Source organism: Hemicordylus capensis, chromosome 2 (assembly GCF_027244095.1).
Source record: "Hemicordylus capensis ecotype Gifberg chromosome 2, rHemCap1.1.pri, whole genome shotgun sequence".
NCBI classification, from domain to species: Eukaryota; Metazoa; Chordata; class Lepidosauria; order Squamata; family Cordylidae; genus Hemicordylus; species Hemicordylus capensis.
Window position 1 is genome coordinate 202,171,254 of NC_069658.1, and position 19,442 is coordinate 202,190,695.

A 19,442-nucleotide genomic window follows, 5' to 3' on the forward strand; every position below is an offset into this window, starting at 1 on the left:
GCAGTGCCATGTGGTTCCTGTGGCCAAGAGCTCCCTACCATACTCTGAAGTACCACCCATGGTATTTATACCATTGGTTGAAAAGCGCTGGGCTAGAGTGTTGAACTGACACCATATAGACCTACAAGTGTCAGGGGTTGGTATTGTTAGACAGCTACTGAGGGCCCACTGCTGATCCGGAGACCACCTCTGTGCCCATGGCCTTCATGTGGTAGTGGAGTGACAATCTCAGGGTCCCTCCAGGCAGGAGGAGAGCAGTTTTCTGATAGTCTCTTGAAATCCAGAGCTCGCCCTGAAGACCTGGGTTCAAAGAGATGCAAGTTTTGGGCAGTATAGAAATGTAATAAATAAATACAAACAAACAAACAAGCTGCTCAGCCATGAACCTCACTGGGCCAGTCACTCTCTATTAGCCTAAACCTACCTCACAGGTTTTTGTGAGGTAAACATTGAGGTGGTAGGAAACCTTGTACACACCCTAAGCTCCTTGGAGGGAAAGCAGGATTAAAATAAATACTATAGCCAAATTATATGCTGCCTTCCATGGCAGAAAAGTGCCAAACCTTTGCTTTTTCAGTCAGTACAATGTGAAATAATCCAGCTCTTTCTGCCTCCACACACCACAAAGCTCTCCTAGAAAGTGTTGAGTGGGCAAGGGCCTTTAGGTCTGATCCCTAATGGCAAAGGCAGTGTTTTTTTGGGGGAAGGGGGATACTATTGGAATTAATATTTCCCCTTCTGAATTGGCCCACTCTGTCAATGTGTTCCTTGGGCTGGGAAGTCCCTATATCTGCCTTTCTGTCTTTTTATTATTATTATTCTCTCTCTCTTTTTAAAAAGGTCTTTAATGTCATGCTGGAAAATCAATTTGAGGTCAGGAGCGCATGCCACTGTGATCTTTGATTTCTTTTTTTCTCCCACCAATCCCTGCTTTCCTCCCCTACTCCACCATCCCCCTCCAACTTCAGATGCACAAAAAAACTAAACACTTCCAAATGTTAGTAAAGCGCAGACTCCAAATGACCACAAGAGCTGCCGTATCTTTAATTAGTGGCTTTTTCCTTTCCTAAGTAAGGAGAAAATACAAGCAAAGGGAAGGCTCATTGGCTCCACAGCAAGGTCTCCTGTGTCAAGCATAGGGGGATGAGGGCGAGCATAAAAAGAAAAATGAGAGGGGAGGGGGAAGGAGAAACATTAACCCACCAGGGGCATAGCTGCAATCGAAGAAGGGGTGTGGTGGGGGGAAGCAGACCCTGGGCCCTCAAGGGAGGGGACCCACTGTCTGGGTGACAGCTTGTTCTTTGCTGCTCTCCCCCCTCAAGCCTCACTGAAGAAGAAGGGCAGGGAACCCACCTTCACTTTTTGTCCCACTGCCCACTCACTCCAAACTTACTACAGCCCTGTTACTCACTGGTGCTGTCACTCACACATGGCAACTCTGACAGGCACATTCAAAGGGATTTCAGTTCAAGTTAGCTAGGGTACAACTATTTATTTATTTTATTTTTACATTTTATGTCCCACTCTTCCTCCATGGAGCCCAGAGTGGTGTACTACATACTTAGGTTTCTCCTCACAACAACCCTGTGAAGTAGGTTAGGCTGAGAGAGAAGTGACTGGCCCAAAGTCACCCAGCAAGTATCATGGCTGAATGGGGATTTGAACTCGGGTCTCCCCAGTCCTAGTCCAGCACTCTAACCACTACACCATGCTGGCTTTTATTAGTCTAATCTTATTACTAGATGAGACAGCAGGAGATCTGAGGCTGGATCTCTCTCTCTCTCTCTCTCTCTCTCTCTCTCTCTCTCATGGTTAAGTAGAGCCACTGGGGGCCCTGCTTTGGACTGGGATTGTAGCACTGGAGGCGGAAGGGGTAAACCCTTTCCCTGCGCCTATTTCCTGAGCCAAATTCCCACCCCCCAGAGTTGCTATTTGCCCCATAGGATAAAATGTACATATGGCACATCCCAAACTTGAAATGCCTCACATAAATTATTATTTTAACATTTCTTTCCCACTTTTCCTTTGAGATACTCTGTACACTGTACACTGGGTTTTTCTATTTAGTTTCACATCAGCCCTGTGAGGTAGGTTAGATTTAGGATGGTGACAGGCCCAAGCTCACTTAATAAACTAAGAGGGGTGAGTTGAGTGGCAATATAAAACCCAGGTCTCCTTGGTCCAATCCTAGCACAGTACCCACTACACAACTGATAATTCCACAGGGAAAAGTAATGTTTAACCTACAATCTACTTTACTCTGATCTTAACCTACTGCCTTTTCTCTTGCATACTTTCCTTTATCCTTTCCACATATTGTTTTCTATTTTAGACCCTATCTTGAAAGCTCCCTTCTGAATCTTTGCTAGCATCTCTCTGGAACTGTAATGATCAGGAGAAATACCAATATTCCAGGTGTCTTGCATTGCCAGCTTTTTAATGGACCCTCCTCCTACACTTTTAACAGCCAGACACACAGAGATTTGGAAAATCTGCTTAAGATCCTTTAACTGGAGATACTGGGAAGTGAACCTAGGGCCTTCTGCATGCACCCTGCAATTGAGCTATGGCCCTCCCCTACCTAGGAAACAGAAAAGCTTTTCCTAGGAGGGAGACAAAGCCTCACTTGCTAAATTTGTGCTAGTCACGCTGCTAACAAAGGAGCAGGACTAGTAAAAAAAAACTTGGCAACCCTAAAGTCTTATAAGTTGGAAATAAAGTGATAGCATTACTTCCCACATCTCCTAAGCAATGTCCTTGCCAACACAACTAAAAACAGCAGTAGCTTTTGTTCCATGGTATCATTAATGTTGCTATGTAGCTCCCTAAAGGTCAACATCTCTTAAGGACACAGAACAAAACAGATAAAAAGACCTAGGGATCAAAGGAGGGGAAACCAAGAAAAAAATACAGAATTTTGAAATGTTATCCTTCAATTAATCTCTTTTAAGACATTTGCCCTATTCAGATGTACCTGTGTTGAGATGTCTGTACACACGTACATGTTTTTGTGTAAATGATTGTACCTGTGTTCACCGTAAAAATATCCTGAAATGCAGGATACAAATAGGAAGTGTATTGCTATATCTGCTTTCAACATAAAATGTGAATAACTGTACCTGTATACAGATCTGAAACTGTGTCTCCCTGTGGACATAACATGTGAATATGAGTGGGGAAGTCTGAGTTCAAATATGAGGTCAGCTCAGCTGTAATTCACTGGGTGGCATCAGGCCTTGTTTCTTATCTGTGACATGGAATTAATCATACTGACCTACTTTACAGGGCTGTTGTAAGGATGACGGAAACAATTCATGTGAAACGCTATATAAATATATACATTATATACTGTATTTGAAGATATAGATATTGATTAGATAGATTAATGGGAGCAGAAAGGCAGGATATCAATAGACACAATAACATTAGGAAATCAGTTTCATCCATTATAGCTGCAGTCTTGCACCTAGTTATACTGTACTTTCATGTGCTATTGAAGGCAACATGGGCCTGGCTAATGCATACCAGATTGTATCCAAGATTCCCTAGATCTTTGCTACATATTATAAACTCTTGCTTTTTCTGCAAGTACTGCTGCTGCCTAGCAGTTATTCCTCATTCTACTCTTGAGCAATTGATTATTTCCTTCGTGTGACATTTCTATTTGTGAACCTCCTAGAAATCATTGATTTGGGTGGTATAAAAAATTAAATGCAACAAATATATATATAATAAATCTTTGCCCTTGTCTCATTTAATCCCACCCACTTTGTCCAGATCTTTAGTGATTGTTGACGACGAAGAAGAATATTTATATACTGCTTTTCAACAAAAGTCCCCAAAATGGTTTACATAGGTATAAATGAATGAATTAATTAATTAATTAAGGGGCTCCCTGTCCCTAAAGTGCTCACAATCTAAAAAAGGAACATAAGATAGATACCAGCAACAGCCACTGTGCTGGGGATGGATAGGGCCAGTTGCTCTCCCGCTGCTAAATAAAGAGAACCACCACTTTGTGATGGGCTGGCAGGGCTGCTAAACAGGATACAGGGCTAAAGCCATATCACAGCAATTTTGCTTATCTGAAATGTCCATGGAATCCACTGCCTCGAGATGTGGTGATGGCTACTAGCTTTAAATGAAGATACAATAAGTTTAGGCGGCTTTAAATGAAGATTCAACAAATTAAAAAAGAGAGAATGGATCTATCAATGGCTATTAACCATGATAGCTGAATTGAATCTTCAGGTTCAGAAGTACTAAGGCACCAAATCCCAGCTGATGGGGCCTGTTGCTTTCACACCTTGCCTGTGGACTTCTTGGAGGCATCTGGTTGGTCATTGTTGGACAAGTACATTTGGTCTGATCCAGCAGAGCACTTCTTCAGACAACATAAGGGGCGGCCCTTCCATGAGGCAAGGTGAGGCCGTTGACTCAGGCAGCAGATGATTGGGGCACCAGTGAGGAAGCAAGATGCTGCCCTCCTGCTTCCTGCTTTTTAAAGGGTGGGGGGAGAGGGGGAGGAGGATGTATGCAAGGGGGTGGCATTTAAGTGCCTTGCCTCAAGCACACAGAAGTCTTGAGCCACCATTAGATAACATATTTTCTATTTTGTAAGTTCTCCTCTTTATTGCAAGCATGTCATTTGCAAAGTTCATTTTGAATTAAAATAGCCCTAAACTGATAGCCATTTCGCCATCTAGAACATCTGGGTCAGTAGCACAGTTAGAAAAGCATCCTAACTGAGGAGGGGCTGCATCACAATGTCAAGGCGCCTATTTGGCAAGCGGTTCAGGCTCCTGGCCTCCTAAATTACAGGAATGAGGGGATCTAGGCTCAGAAAAGACTCCTGGGTAAAGAGCTGCAGCTCTGTTGCACTCCTTTCTCAGCACTTATAGAATCTGTCATATGTCCCTGAAAGTTACAGTGTACTCTTAAATAGGAGTCCTTATAAAGATTTTGTATTAGCAGGAGTAGCCAATGATCAATAGTAGAATTAGTTAATCCATAATCCATCCCTTAAAATTAACAGAAGTAACATACAGTGTTCCCCTCAACTTGCTTTTATATTTATTTATCATATGCCTCAAGGGGTTGTTAGCTTAACAGACCGTGCACCTCACCACAGTACACTTGGATTGCTATTCTGTTTTGGAAGTACACTCTTTCCCCAGTATCTGGATACATCCTGAAAGAGGCAGCATCTACAACAGAGAGTGTTCTGTCAACCACATAGAAGAACCCCTGACAACTATCTTCTCCAGGAAACAAAGCCGTTTCCAGCAGGGCCATAAAAGGCTGCCTTCTATTGAGTCAGATCACTGGTTCATCTACCACAATATTGTCTGCTGTAGCTTTCCAGGATTCTGTTTTTCCCATAGCTGTCAAGGTTTTGAACCTGGGATCTTCTACATACAAAGCAGGTGCTCTGTCACTGAGCTATAGCCCCTGTTGGGTCCTGGGGCAGAAAGCCAAATGGCATCCCTCATCCCATTAATTAATGCCCTTTTAAGTTTTGTGAGCCTCCCTGAAAACACCCCTGTGCTGAAGGGTGGAATATACATGTATTAAAGAATCAAATATTAAATAAATAAACAAGAAGTTCAAGGCACAAGGAAATTTCCCTGTGGGCAATTCCTATTCATTTCCATGTAGAACAATTGCCCCATAGATTGTGCCCTTGTGGATCAGATTGGTGTGTCACCCAACAGCTGCCAATGGAGGCCTCACTGTACGGTAAGAACATATGAACAGCCCTGCTGGATCAGGCCCAAGGCCCATCTAGTCCAGCATCCTGTTTCGCACAGTGGCCCACCAGATGCCGCTGGAAGCCTACAGGCAAGAGATGAGGGCATGACCTCTCTCCTGCTGTTACTCCCCTGCAATTGGGACTCAGAGGCATCCTGCCTTTGAGGCTGGAGGTGGCCCACAGCCATCCAACTAGTAGCTGATGATAGACCTCTCCTCCATGAAGTTATCCAAACCCCTCTTAAAGCCATCCAGGTTGTTGGCTGTCACCACATCTTGTGGCAGAGAATTCCACAAGTTTATTATGCATTGTACTTCCGTTGGTCCTAGATTTCCTGGCAATCAGTTTCATGGGATGACCCCTGGCTCTAGTATTATGTGAGAGGGAGAAGAATTTCTCTCTATCCACTTCCTCCACACCAGGTAGGATCACTGCTGTTTCCTGGCTGTCCATCCATCCATCCATCCCACCTGGGCTCAGGATTGGGGGGAGTTCTGGGTTTCTTGTCTTGCCTCAGTTCCTTCCAGTTAGTTCGTTTCTCCTTAAATGTCTAAGCCCCCCCCCCCGCTTCTTTCTATCCCTTCCCAAGCTTTGTTTTCCCTTTCCCCCTCTTTAATCTCTCTCCATCCCTCCTCCCCTTCTCCTCTCTTTCTTTTCTTCCTTTAAACTCTGAGGAAAGGGGGGGGGCACAGTCTGAAGATGTTGACTGCTTCCCCCACCACCAACACCACCACAGTCCCTCCTCCTTTACTGGATACTAGCGGGTCCTCAAAGGCTCCCAGGCTGTAATTAGAGGGTGGATCCTGTAAAGCAGAGGAGCTCTCTCTCTCTCCCCCCCCCCCAGTCCCTTCCAACTACAGACCAACCCGTTCTCTTTGCTTGTCTCTCTCCTTCCTCCTCAAAAATTTGCAGCAAACCCCTCAGGCTGGGACAGAGAGATGGCATCGCCACTGCTTGAGGTAATCTCCCTGCTGTGCGTGATCAGGGGCCCTAGAGAGTCCTGACTTGAAGCAATCTGGAGCTTTTGTCAGACCAGGTGGAAAGTAAAGTCCAAAGCCCAAGGAACTGAGAAAAAGTAAGAAGCAATTTTACTTTATTTCCCAACCACCCTCCCTCTCTTTCCTCCGTCCTTTCTTAGCATTACAGGCTTTTAAATAACACAACCGGGAAACTATAATTTAAGGCAATTTATAATTTAAGGGATGGGGGAAGCTGGGCAACTTGACACAAAATCGCTTGGAGGTGGGGAGATTGTATCAAAGGTTAGCAAAATAGAGCAAGGATGTTTTGTCTGAACTTTGTAGAGTCCATTTGATGTCCTAGGGTAGCTCTGCTGGGTTGCTGTATATTCTAGTGTCATCTGTATTTAGTTTGTGCATGAAAGGAGACTTATTTTTCTTTTTTTAAATAACCAGTCCATTTCCTGGTGAAATGGTGGGGGGGGGGGGGGGCTATGATTTTTCTATTGAGAGTTTTTTGTTTCTTGATTAGATGAACTGCAAGTATTTCACCAATCCAATTTTAAAACAGAGGAGTTGTGTTCCAAAGAAATTGATTTTGTTCAGATATATCTCCCCACCCTGCTTCTGGAGTGAGGCTTGAGAAACATGCAAGAGAAAACCAACTTTTCAGCCACTGTATTCACAAATATTTAGGTTTCGGCTGAGGACAAAATCCCAGTTCAGGGCTATTTTCAGATTTTATTGGCTACAGATATTTTCTTCCCCCTGTCCAGCTCTTTGGTTTACAACCTTGTTTTAAAGTTTGTATGTGTGTGTTTTCTAAAGATCCAGACATGATGTAAAGGTGTGGGGTTTGAGTGTTTGAAAGGGTTAAGTTGATAATAAGCCATTTTAATTAAAAACGGGACTAGTGATTGACTGGAAAATAAAACCAGAGTCAAGCATAGCTTTTTTTAAAAAAGGAACAGCAAGTTGTTTGAAGTTTGACTTCTTAAAAAAAAGAGTTGTGTGAGCAATACAGGCTGGAAATAGGTGCATTAATAAGGTCATGTTCCACATTAAAGGAAACCCCAGAGACAGACGCCCCTTCCTTCAAGGCTAAACCATGCGGCTTTGGAAAATAGAAAGGTGGAGGCAATAGACACCATCAAAGTAGTGGTATTTAGCTGGCCAGAATTCCATGCTTGGCATTAGATTCCTGGGTGCTGCAAGTGTGAGAAGCACTTTTTGATTCATGGAACAAAAACATGTATCTTAAGTGTCGGGGTTTAAGTGATAGCTAAAGACATTTAAGGCCAGCTCTGACATAAACATTGGTTATTTGAAAGATTCCCATATGTGTGTGCGTGCACACACAGGTTTTGAAATAATGGGACTGCTGGTAGACATCACATGAACCATTCAGGAATTCGGTTTTAACTAACTGAATTATGTATGCGTGAGCTTCATGGATGCTCCATTGGGAAGAAATGTTGTCTGTCTTTCCAGCAGCGATTCTATGCATTCTTAATATTGTGCTTTAGACTGGACACACACATTATCACCATTGTCTTTACAACAACCCTGCAAGGCAGGATAATATAATTAACCCCATGTTGCAGATGGTGAGTTGGGGCTGAGAGAAAAGTGGTGTGCCTAAGGCAGTGGCAGTAAGGGAACAGGAGAGTTACTGGTTCATTGCACAGCTTCAGTAATACACTAGATTTAACAGAAGTAGGAGCAAACAGACCAAATGTGAGTATAGACCAGCAGTGTTCGACTGGAGACTATCAGGCTGCATCTAGTCCTCAGGCAGACTATATCCATTGGCCAGACATAAATTCTGCTCATATACATTAATTTATATAATGGAGTCCATGTTGGTGAAAAGTGTAACTGTTCCATTGAAACTGGGCTGGATCAACCGCTGAGGTATATGGAGCATATGGAGCCGTCTTATACTGAGTCAGATCATTGGGCCAGCTCCATCTGCCCAGTGTTATCTGTTCTAGTTGGCAGTAGCTGGGGGGGGGGGCGTGTTCTTGGGCAGGGCTCTTCCCCAGCATTTGCTGCTGGATCCTTCAGGTAGAGATACTGGGGGTTGAGGCTGGGCTCTTCTGCACGCAAGGCACATGCTCTTTCTCTGGCCTATGGCCCCTTCGCTGAATATTGCCTCATTTCAACTTGAGATGAACTGTTCATGCACAATTGATTCAGAGAGCATATATTGTGCTTGTTGCAAAGAAATCAGCTGGGATATAATCCAATTGGCCCAAGCTGGCCTTGCTTCATTAGTATCTATGGGGTATAATCTGCCACTGGGGTAAATTGACTTTTAAATTTACCTACTATGTAAGCAGACGTTGCTTCCCTGGAGCCAATGGAGTGTTAGGTAGCTTCCCTCTGCTCTACAATCAACGAAGTGAGCTGTTATGAAATAGGCTCCTTGATACAGAATCTAGAAAGCTCTTTATTGTGTGATTTATATGCCACCCATGTGAAATTCCTGGTGAATGTTACACAGCACCCCTAGGATAGGGTTTGACATGTGACTCAGGTGTAAAAAAGAAAGGGTCAGTTAGGGTGTCTTGCAAGAGGTCATGAAGGATTGTGCCATTACAGAGTAGCCAAGAGATACTGTTCTCAGAAGTGATGTAAATTTCTAAAACCTTTTGGCTCTGGATCCTTTGGGTTCTTCTGACAACTATCCACATGAGCCACTGAGTGTTTGATTACAAGTCATCTTAATTAAAAACAGGACTAAGATTTTCAGATTTCTGAGGTATATTAGCAGCAGCTGATATTGCATTGACCACTAGGTTCACCTGTCTGTGTGGGTAGGAAAGTGCGCCATAGTTTCTTTTGAGATGCTAACTTCTAACTCTTGAGATGCATGCTTCTTTTGAGATGCTAGCTTCTCATTGTTTACTGATGTTCAGTCGTTCTAGAAGAAATTGCTTCTCTGACTTTGGTGTTTGTAGCATCTTTAAAAGAAAGAAACTGTCTTGAGGAAACATTGATGATGCAGAAATGTTTCCCACCCCTTTTATAGCTAGCTGGTCATTTTCTTAAGAGGAAAGAATCAGCATAGAAATCATGAGGAGTGGGGAAGCAGAAAGGACTGACTGTCGAATTTGGACAAATCACACACCCCACTCCTGGATTTACTACTCGCTGAAATATTTTTTATCTGGAAAATAGAACACCATCTTCCCACTGCTTTTAAGATGTTTTGTATAATAACAATACTTGCAACCTGATCCTATGCATGTTTACTCAAAAGTATGCATGTTTACTCAAAAGTACCTCTCACTGGATGAGGCTTCCTGCCAGGTAAGCATAGGATTGCAGCCTCTTAAAATTTATTTTTTTGGTCACTTTTTGTCACATGGATCCAAAGATGACTTCCAGCAATTATATATATATATTAGTAAATATATATTAGAGACACAAGTTTTGGGCGGTATAAAAATATAAAAATAAAAAATAAAAAAATAAAAGGCTACAAACAGTTTAAAAAATAACAACAATAAAACTGGCTAACAGCATATGAGCAGGGTAAACACACTAAAAATGACCACCAAGGTCTTCTCATTGCCCAAAGGTTCAAGTAAAGGAAGTGGCCTTCACCTGTCTGCAAATGGTGATGAGGGAGTGGGTTTCCACAGGGAGGGAGTTTTGCAACCTGGAGGCAACAACCAAGAAGGCCCTGTTTTGCTAGGCTGCCAGTTCTGACTGAAACTACTCCTGGAGATTTCTTTCTTTATTGCCCAGTATTTTCCCCAAAATGAACCCACTAAAATATCCAGGGTTGCTTTCAGTAGTCATCTAGTGATTGTTGCCAGTTTCTGGAGACTCTAGGCCACTCTTGGAGGATTGGCAACCCTGCCTGCACAACCACTGGGCCTCAGCCAGCATTGGCATGCGAAGCACAGCGTTTCCCCTCTCCATGAGAAGAAATTGTCATATTTAGCAATTAATATATTGTACACTTCCAAGTGTTCACATAATGTTATCTCAATGGGTGGCATCAGACTAAATAAGTCACAAGACTGTTCCTTTGAAATTAATGGGGTATAAGTTCATCGTGACTACCTTGTCTCATTTATTTTAATGGTGCTTAGTGATAACTAACTAATTTGGATGCTCCCTAGTAAGTCTGAATGCACCCAAAATGCCCACTGGCGATGAAGGGCACATGTGTATGAATGATACATTTTTCCTTTGCAGCACACACAAGTGGGGATGTGCCTGAATCTCTCTTGTTTGGGGCTTGTGTGTGTTCTTTTTTTTTTTTTTAGGAAAAACATTGAAACATTCTTCTGCCCTTCTTTCACAACAGATTTGGCATATATGTATTTTGTAGCTAGGTACTAGCTACTTGTACAGGAACGGTAAGAATTGGTTGGATACTGAGTGGAGTGGAAAGAGTTCTGAAATATCTATGATGGAGTGGGTATAGATATCCAGGCTATTACCTTCTGCTGGGTAGAAAAGGAAAGACTATTATTATTTGTCATGTTTTTATCTAGCCATCCTCCAAGGAGCCTAGGGCAGCTTACAAGGATGCCCCCCCACCAATTTGCTCCTCACAACAACTATGTCATGTCAGTAAGACCGAGAGTTAGTGGCCCAGGATCACCCTGTAAGCTTCATGGCTGAGTGGGGATTTAAACCTGGGTCTTCCCGCTCCTTGTCTGACATGCTAGACACTGTACTGACCTGACTACTAATATAGGCACTAGGAATCTTGGACTTCATGCCCAGGGTTGCCAGCTCTGAAGCTGTGCCTGGGAACCAACCCCCCCACCCCCGCCTTTTAACAAAATCAAGCCATTACAGTCAGGGGTGGTCCTTCCATGAGGCAGAGTAAGATGGTTGCCTCAGGTGCGGGTGCGGGGCACAGGGGTGGCAAGCATTGGGCCCCTGCCACCATGGGCGCCACCTTACCATCTACTGGCATTGCCCTACCTTGATCCCTTGGGGCACACTGTACATTTCCCCCTCCTTGCTCTAATGAAGCACACCTCTTCTCCTCCTATCTGGCTTGGTGGCATAGTCTGTGTTGTCTCTGCTGCCTTGGTAGCATGGCCTAAGTGTGTGTGTGAGAGAGAGGGAGAGGGAGAGGGAGAGAGAGATTGTACTTTGCCTTGGGCAGCAAAATGTTTGGGACTTCCACTGGTTAAAATCTCCAGAATTGCTTTCAGTAGTCACCTAGGACTTTTACACACAACAGGCTTTACTGGGAGGCTTTACTGCAAACTCGAAGTTGTCCCAAAAGACCGCCACTAATAGTGGATTTTTTTTACCCTGGATATAAATCGGGCAACACTCTAACGCACTGTGAAAAACCCAAATTGTGTGTGAACTGTTCCCCGATAACCTGCAGGGACTTTGGAGTAAATCTGGCCAATATGTGAATGCACCCTCTCAAAGCCCCATGTGAAAACCTTCCTGGAGATCAAGGCTGATTCCTGGAGATGCCAGAGTCCGGACCAATCCTGGAGGGTTAGCACTAGCAGTCCTCCCTGTGATCGAACTCTGGAAGAGGATTTTGATTTAGTAGACTGAAGAGCCAGGAGTTCTGTATTCACTATCTAGTTTTTGGACTGAATATTATTGAGCAAGCTCAGTTATTCCCAAATAGTGTGCCAGGATATATGAGTGTGTTAAGAATTGTAAAAGAACACCAGAAAGAAGAGGAAGAGAGGACTTAGGGTTAAGTCCCTAAGTTTAAACTACAGGAAGATTTAATTTTAGGTTAAAATTAAATCTTCCTGTAATTAAATGGCCCTAGTCCATTTAAGTATGATCTATGTGAGAAAACAGCCCCTTCACTTCTCATTCAGGCTGCATCAAGCTGAACTGATACATCTCCGGATGCAAATGAGGATGCATACATATGCCCACTATTTGTTCCATGCGACTAGCTGCCTGCTCGTAGAACTTGGTTCAGGCTTTGAGTATTACTTCTTAACCAGGAACAGTTCTCCTGTGGGATGAGCAGTGAAAGACTGGACTGTTGTCTCTCTGGGATGCTTTAGGTCAGGGGTTCCCGGTTCCCCAGATGTTGGATTACAGCTCCCATCAGCCATAGCTACAGTGGCCAAAGGATGATGGAAGTTGTAGTCCATTAACACCTGAAGAACCAAGGTTGAGAAGCCGTGCTTTAGCTAAAGGCTGCCTTGTCTCATGAGGGCAAGGGATGATTATGCTAGAAGCCCTCTGTGTCCTATCCATGAGGTGTTTCGGTCAAATGATAGTGTTCTTTGCAGTGCTGAAGGAGTTCATGTTTCCAGGGATTTAGAATGTATGATTGAGACATGCTCAGCCAGGGCTTTAAGACAGCATCACTCTGCCACTTGGATAGATGAGTGAGATGGCATGTTGCTAAGGGGAGGAATGTCTCCCAAAGGAAGCGGAGATTAGGAATACATTTATAGAGACTATGTTGTAATTTCTCTTGAGTGCTCCAGTTATTAGGACCCATGGCGGGTCAGGTTTTCTCTTCTGCGTGGTCAGAGTAGAGTTTCACTGCCATCCCAAACTCAATTTCTGCGGTGCCAGGGTCACATCCGGATGCTGGCACCACAGTTTGGGCCCCACAGAACCAGAGCTGAGAGAGGAAGCTCCTCCCTCACTCTGGCCCGATTGACTATGTGGGCTGTCCTTCAAGAAAGAAGGAAACCCGCACAGCCAGTTCCCCTGCCTCTGTGCAGTCTTGCTGCTCTCCCCAGTGTCCAAACCCGGATGGGAGAGCAGGGGGAGGGGGGCATGGAACCGCAGGTCCATTGGACCCACAGTTCTGTGTTACATCTGAACCAGGCCTTCCTTTCAAAATATTTGGTGGATGGTTTTTGGAAACACTCAGGGAAACACAATCCCTACACAGAAACAGTTTCCATGAAGAAATGAATGTGAAACACACATAAAATGACAGACCTTGCGGTGTGGTGGTTAGAGTATCAAACGAAGAGGCTATTCACATGTGCATGCAAAACTGGGTTAAGGGAGCCCAGCCCAGTTTGGCACGTGCATGTGAACCACTGGGATCGGGCTCAATCCCGGTGGCACCATGGCGGCAAACCTGCCTATGAAGCCTCCCTTCTAATTGTGCTTAGGAGAGCAAGCACTCTCAGAACCCCGTTTTTCCGATCGCGTGTCAGCCGTGGCTGCAAGTAGCTGCAGCTGGCAGACTTGGGGAGAGGAGAGCCCCATAATGCACCGTGCACTCACGTGGTGCATTATTTGAGCTCTGGGGGACAGGGTGATGCGGGGCAATACGTCCTGGCACCCCGACCCTCAGAGTTACCGGCAGGAGCCAGTGTTTGTCTGGGCGGGCGATCTGCCTGTCGAGGAAAGGCAGAATGATCGTCAGCAGGGAGGTAAGTCCTTTCGGGCTTCCTCCCTGCAAACCCAGAAGCCATTTCTCACTGATTGTGAGAAAGGGCTCTAAGACTTGCGGAGATCTGGGTTTGAATCCCTACTCAGCCATGAAGTTTGAATCCCCCCACTCAGCCATGAACCCTAACTTGCAGGGTTGTTGTGAAGATAAAATGGGGAGGAGGTAACTTTTTTTTATCCTGCTCTGAAATCTCTGGATGAAGGGTGGGCTATAACTGAAATAAATAAATCATGTGATAATTGTAATTGTAATTTTATATGTGGATTTTTCTGTGCAGTATCCATGCACTGGATGGCCACTGCTTATTGCAACTTCCCAATAGGGAGAAATATCCCCTCGCTTGCCAATATGCAGGTTCATCACACATCATAATCTGCATGCAGGTGTCACAGTAATTCCTCCCCTTGCCTTTTGCATAGGAATTGTATGACTTAGTAGCTGACTTATTACAAATCTTGGTAGGAAGCAGTATTTCTTCCCATCAATTTGACGAATAACTCAGGGTTATTTCTAGCCTGGATTGTAGGTTGGGGAAGGTTGGTTGTCTGACATCAAGGCTCTACACACAATCGGTGTGTAGAGCCTTACTGGGCTCTGTGGGGGTAGCAGGCTTACCATTCTCCCCACAGACGAGCAGGGACTACCGGCTCCATCACGGAGCTGGTAGGGGCGGCAGGGATCGGGGGCCGCCTGGCCCCCGGAAGTCCCAGGATGCCCCGCATGAGCACATGGGGCATCCTGGGGAGACCCCCGAGGCCGGGAGGCTTGTTGTAGCCTCCTGGTCGGGGGTCTACTCGTGTGTTGCCATGGTGCGGAGCCACACCACGGTGGCACACGATCAGTAGAACATGGTTAGAGGAGCACTTGCTCCACTAACCTCGTTTTAGGGGAGGGGTTCCTAGGTGGGCTAGCCACTGTTGAACCACTGGGCTTGCCTATGGGCCCGTTGGGTCTCATGATGGAGGGAAACCAGGCTGGGCTCCCTTCGCTTGGTTTCTCTCCTTCGTGAGAATCGCCTCACTATCTGCAGTTTGTTACTTGGCTTGCTGCTTGACTCACCTGACATTATTTCCTCCCCTCATCTCCCTGTGATGCATTTGCACTGTATTTGTTCACTCTACGAGCAGGCAGTTGGCCCTGCATTTCGAATTGCAGGTTTGCCTAGAAAGCCATGGTTTGATCCCTTCTGTCTCCTATGGTTATACAATTCAGATTCATGAAGACTGCAGCCCTAAACTTCCTTATCGGGAAACAAGCCCACTTGACTTAAGTGGGTCTTGCTTCTAAGTGAACATGTTTGGGAAATTTTGATGAGACCCATCAGATGTCCGGGGTTAAACATGCAGGCCGGGCCTCAGGAGTGGCTTGTCCTAAGGAGGCAGGGAAGGCGCCAAATGAGGCACAGCTGCCTCTTCTTCCTGGCAGCTCCATTTGCTTGCTCCTCTCTCTCCCATCCTGCCCAGCCCCATGGGTAATGAGAGTTGCACTGCCTGTAGGCTGGCCATTCGTCAGGTAGAGCTGCGCAGGCTGGTCCATGATTAACCACACACAGCCACAGCTCTCATTCACGCTGGGGCTGGGCGCGATGGAAGAGAGAGGAGCCAGCGGAGCTGCTGGGAAGGAGAGGCAGCTGTGCCACCAGCTCGTTCGGATGAGTCTCTCATGCCTGGCATCAACATCTGGCACAGAGGTCGTTCATTACTTTTTGGTGCCTGAAGAAGAGCAAGGGAAGGTACAGCCTCCCAGAGGTGTACCTAGGTAATTTTGGAGCCTGGACTTCAAGGCCTTTGGAGGCCCCCACTCCCCTGCAAATTAAACATCATCATGCTTGGCCAAGCGGCCACACCACCCGGGACAGACTAAAGAGGATTTGGGGGCCCCTAGGGGTTGTGGAGGCTCTGGAGTTCGACCCAGAAGTCCAGGGGTAAGCCCTTCTCTGCATCCTCCCTTTCTTCTTCCTCCCTTCCTTTTTCCCTATTAAAATCACACCCCAGCTCCTGCCTTCCTTTCAAATCTCTCCCCTCTTCCCAACAGAAAAGGAAGGGGGGGTGAGGAGTAGTGTTGTGATGTTGTTTTGCCTTCCTTCCTTTGCAGGCCATCCATGGGGAAGGTGTTGGGTGGGCTGTTGTGCTACCTTTGAGAATTGCCACCCCCCTCATCGGACATCTGAAGTGCTCTGCTTAGGCAGCTGCCAGGACCTGGCTGCCCCAGCAGGGCCCATCCTACTGACCCCGGCCTTTGTCCACCCCGGGAGGATTGGACTCTGATGGCTGGCAGCCACTATATTGTTTCCCCCTCAGTGCTCTGGGCACAGTGGCTGATATACAGAGCAAGGATGGCCTGGGGTAGTGAGAGAGCAGCCTAACAGAACTTCCCAAATAACTGCATCAGTGCCGCAGCCATTTCTGACACCCTCCCCTTCCCCATCCCCAGGAAGCCCTCTGTACCACCCGATAAAAGTCAAGCCTCAGGATATATCTGCATGAAATGTGTGTGTTATAATGGCCTCACAAGTGTTTCTGACAAGCAACAAATCAGTTATAAGTATTGAAGTGATTTCTCATTATAGGCTGTGGCTGAAGCATGGGGAAAGAGGTGAAGACATCCGAGTGCAGTAGGAGCAGTGTGGCTTTTGTGCCTTCCTGCTGAGCCTCACCACCTAAGTGATCCACTTCCTTCTCCTCCCCTAGTGTCTTCTCCCATATCCACCATATATTTTGAAGTGTTTCCTTGTGGATTTGTTTGTGAGAAATAAAGTCATACTTCACAATTACCTACAGATACCAAATTTTGCATACACAATCCTGCCACTTAAATTAGCTGAATGCACTACTTTTCACACTACAAAATGCTGGGTGAAAGGTTTAAATAATTATGTTTGTTTTCATCAGAAAAAAGTCATGACTTACGATTACAGTTAATAAAAAAATATTTGCTAACAAAATTAAAATTGAGTCGCCTAGTCAACTGTCATTTTAGTGCAAGGAACATTTTTGCTGTTACAAATCACAAAATAATTCAAATTAGTTATGGAAAGGTAACTTTTAAAATTATGTTTACTTGATAGGCTTTACTTGATCACATGATAAGCTTTACTTGATAGGAGTTCTCTTTTTCGGTGTTTACATTTGTTTTTAATTTCTATAAGTGTAATCTACACTTAGGAGGAGAACTGGTCTTGTGGTAGCAAGCATGACTTGCCCTCTTTGCTAAGCCAGGTCTACCCTGGTTGCATATGAATGGGAGACTACATGTGTGAGCACTGTAGGATATTCCCCTCAGGGGATGGAGCCATTCTGGGAAAAGCATCTGCCTGCTTGCATGTAGAAGGTTCCAAGTTCCCTCCCTGGCACCTACACGATAGGGCTGAGAGAGAGAGAGAGATTCCTGCCTGCAACCTTGGAGAAGCCTCTGCCAGTCTATGTAGACAATACTGAGCTAGATAGACCAATGGTCTCAATATATCAGGGATTCTCAACTTGTGGGTCCCCAGATGTAATTGGACTTCAGCTCCCATAATTCCCAACCAGTGGCCACTGGGGCTGGGGATTATGGGAGTTGAAGTCCAATAACATCTGGGGACCCACACGTTGAGAAACTCTGCAAAATATATGGCAGCTTCCTATGTTCCCATGTACACAAAATGACTGCCCAGTCAGTGACGGGCCTCACGTGCATATAGTGTCTTTCCAGTAAAAGCACGCAAGAGCATCAGTTGACTGTCAAAATTGACAGCATGCAAGAGCATCATTTAACATTTTAAAAAAAAGAATGTTGAAATTGTGTTCTCAACAGCAGAACAGATGCATGTTTACTTGGAAGTAAGTCCCACCAAGTTCAATGAGACTTGCTCCCCTGAAAGTGTGCATAGGATTGCCGCCAAGTTATTTTGGATGATCGGGTAGGAGGAAGAGATTCATTGTGATTTCAGGAAGTGGGATTGATTAAGTGGGATCTTCAGGAAGTCTGTTATTTATTAAGAGAACAGCACTGAAGTCTAGAGAACATGGAAGCACTGCCTAACATTCCCCCCCCCCCCCACGCTGCTGGGTTCAAAGCACCTTTGCAGCATTTAGTAATCCAGAGTCCCACTTCACATATGGGGGAAGAACAACTTTCACCAATCTCTTCTTCCCTTGGAAGTTCTTTTTAACATCCTTAAATATGTTGCTGAGGGTCACACAGCCCTCAGGGAGCTATTTAGGGGTGAAAAGAGTGCTTCGGGGGAAGGAAAGGTTGGCAAAATCATACACACACCACGTGCACACAGCAGGACTCTGGATTACTAAACACTGCAGAGGTGCTTTGCACACAGTGCCTCTGCACTATTAATGGGGATGTCAGACACTAAAAACCACATTCAAAAATGGTTCATCCACGTTGGCAAAAATGGAGATGGGGAATGCTGCAGAAGTTTGGTAAGCCAGAGGTGTACTAAACTGGAAGTGCACAGCTATACACACTGACTCACTCACTCACTCCAGTGGGATGGACAAGGGAGGGACCCCCAACCTGCAGTGTTCTCCAATGCTCTGCTCCAGGTGCTGACAGAAAATAGTGGGATGAACTAGAACAAGTATTGCTAGGTGTGGATGCCCAAGAATGACTCCGCACGCACAAAAGTTCCTTTGAAAAGCCCTCTATCTAGAAATACTCCCATTATTTCAAGTGCTGGAGATGATCTGCCAGGGATCATTGCAGTGTAGTTGCACTGTTTGATCCATTGAGGGTTATAAAAATGTACCCACTGAAGGCAATTCAGAAGGTTTTCTGTTCTATGCCCTCACTCCACCCATTGCTCCCATGCTGAGAAAGGATTTGCATCTGCATAACGCATTCCAATGAACTGTTATTCAGTGAAGAGCCATAAAAATTCTGTTTAGGATTTGCACCCCAGCCCGCTTTGCCTAATTAGGATTTCCACTCCCCCTTTTCTAATTATTCATAGTTACAAAATTAGAACCTACAGTTGAAAACAAAAATCACATGGTGTAGTCCATCTGGGACTATTACTTCAGACTGCAAGTAAGGTCTTGGTTTAATTTTTGTGTATTTCATTTTTCTTTTATACTGTATTTACCTGAATCCAAGACTAGGTTTTTTCCAAGTTCTTTGATGTTAGAAATTGGGCGGTGGTCTTAGATTTAGGAACCTCTTCCTTTTGGGTAACTAGTATCACCTATATTTAACCTATATTTTCAAAGGGAGTTGTCTTAAATTCAGGGTCTTCTTTTATTCAGATAAATATGGCAATGAAACAACCCTCCCTGCACATAGAAAGCTAGAACTTTAGGAACAAAGCTAGGCTAGAATGCTACCTGACACACTAGATTTCCACAAGTTA

The 19,442-nt window shown here is 45.0% G+C and overlaps 2 protein-coding genes across 5 annotated transcripts in view; one reads left to right on the top strand and one right to left on the bottom strand.

Annotated features, from left to right (window-relative positions):
* Positions 1-19,442, bottom strand: part of SP1 (Sp1 transcription factor) — a 193,398-nt gene that overhangs the window by 153,896 nt on the left and 20,060 nt on the right. The window lies entirely within an intron of this gene.
* The window catches only part of SP7 (Sp7 transcription factor), a 64,934-nt gene that overhangs the window by 3,343 nt on the left and 42,149 nt on the right, over positions 1-19,442 (top strand). Inside the window, exons 2-3 of one of the 4 annotated variants that reach the window (XR_008315175.1) lie at positions 6,665-6,827; positions 16,668-16,900. The exons of 1 other annotated variant lie outside the window; for it this stretch is intronic. The gene's annotated coding sequence lies outside the window, so the exon portion shown is untranslated. Of the gene's footprint in view, positions 1-6,143; positions 6,175-6,664; positions 6,828-16,667; positions 16,901-19,442 lie in introns of those variants that run through there. 2 more of the 4 variants (XM_053290701.1, XM_053290702.1) reach the window with 2 other exon arrangements.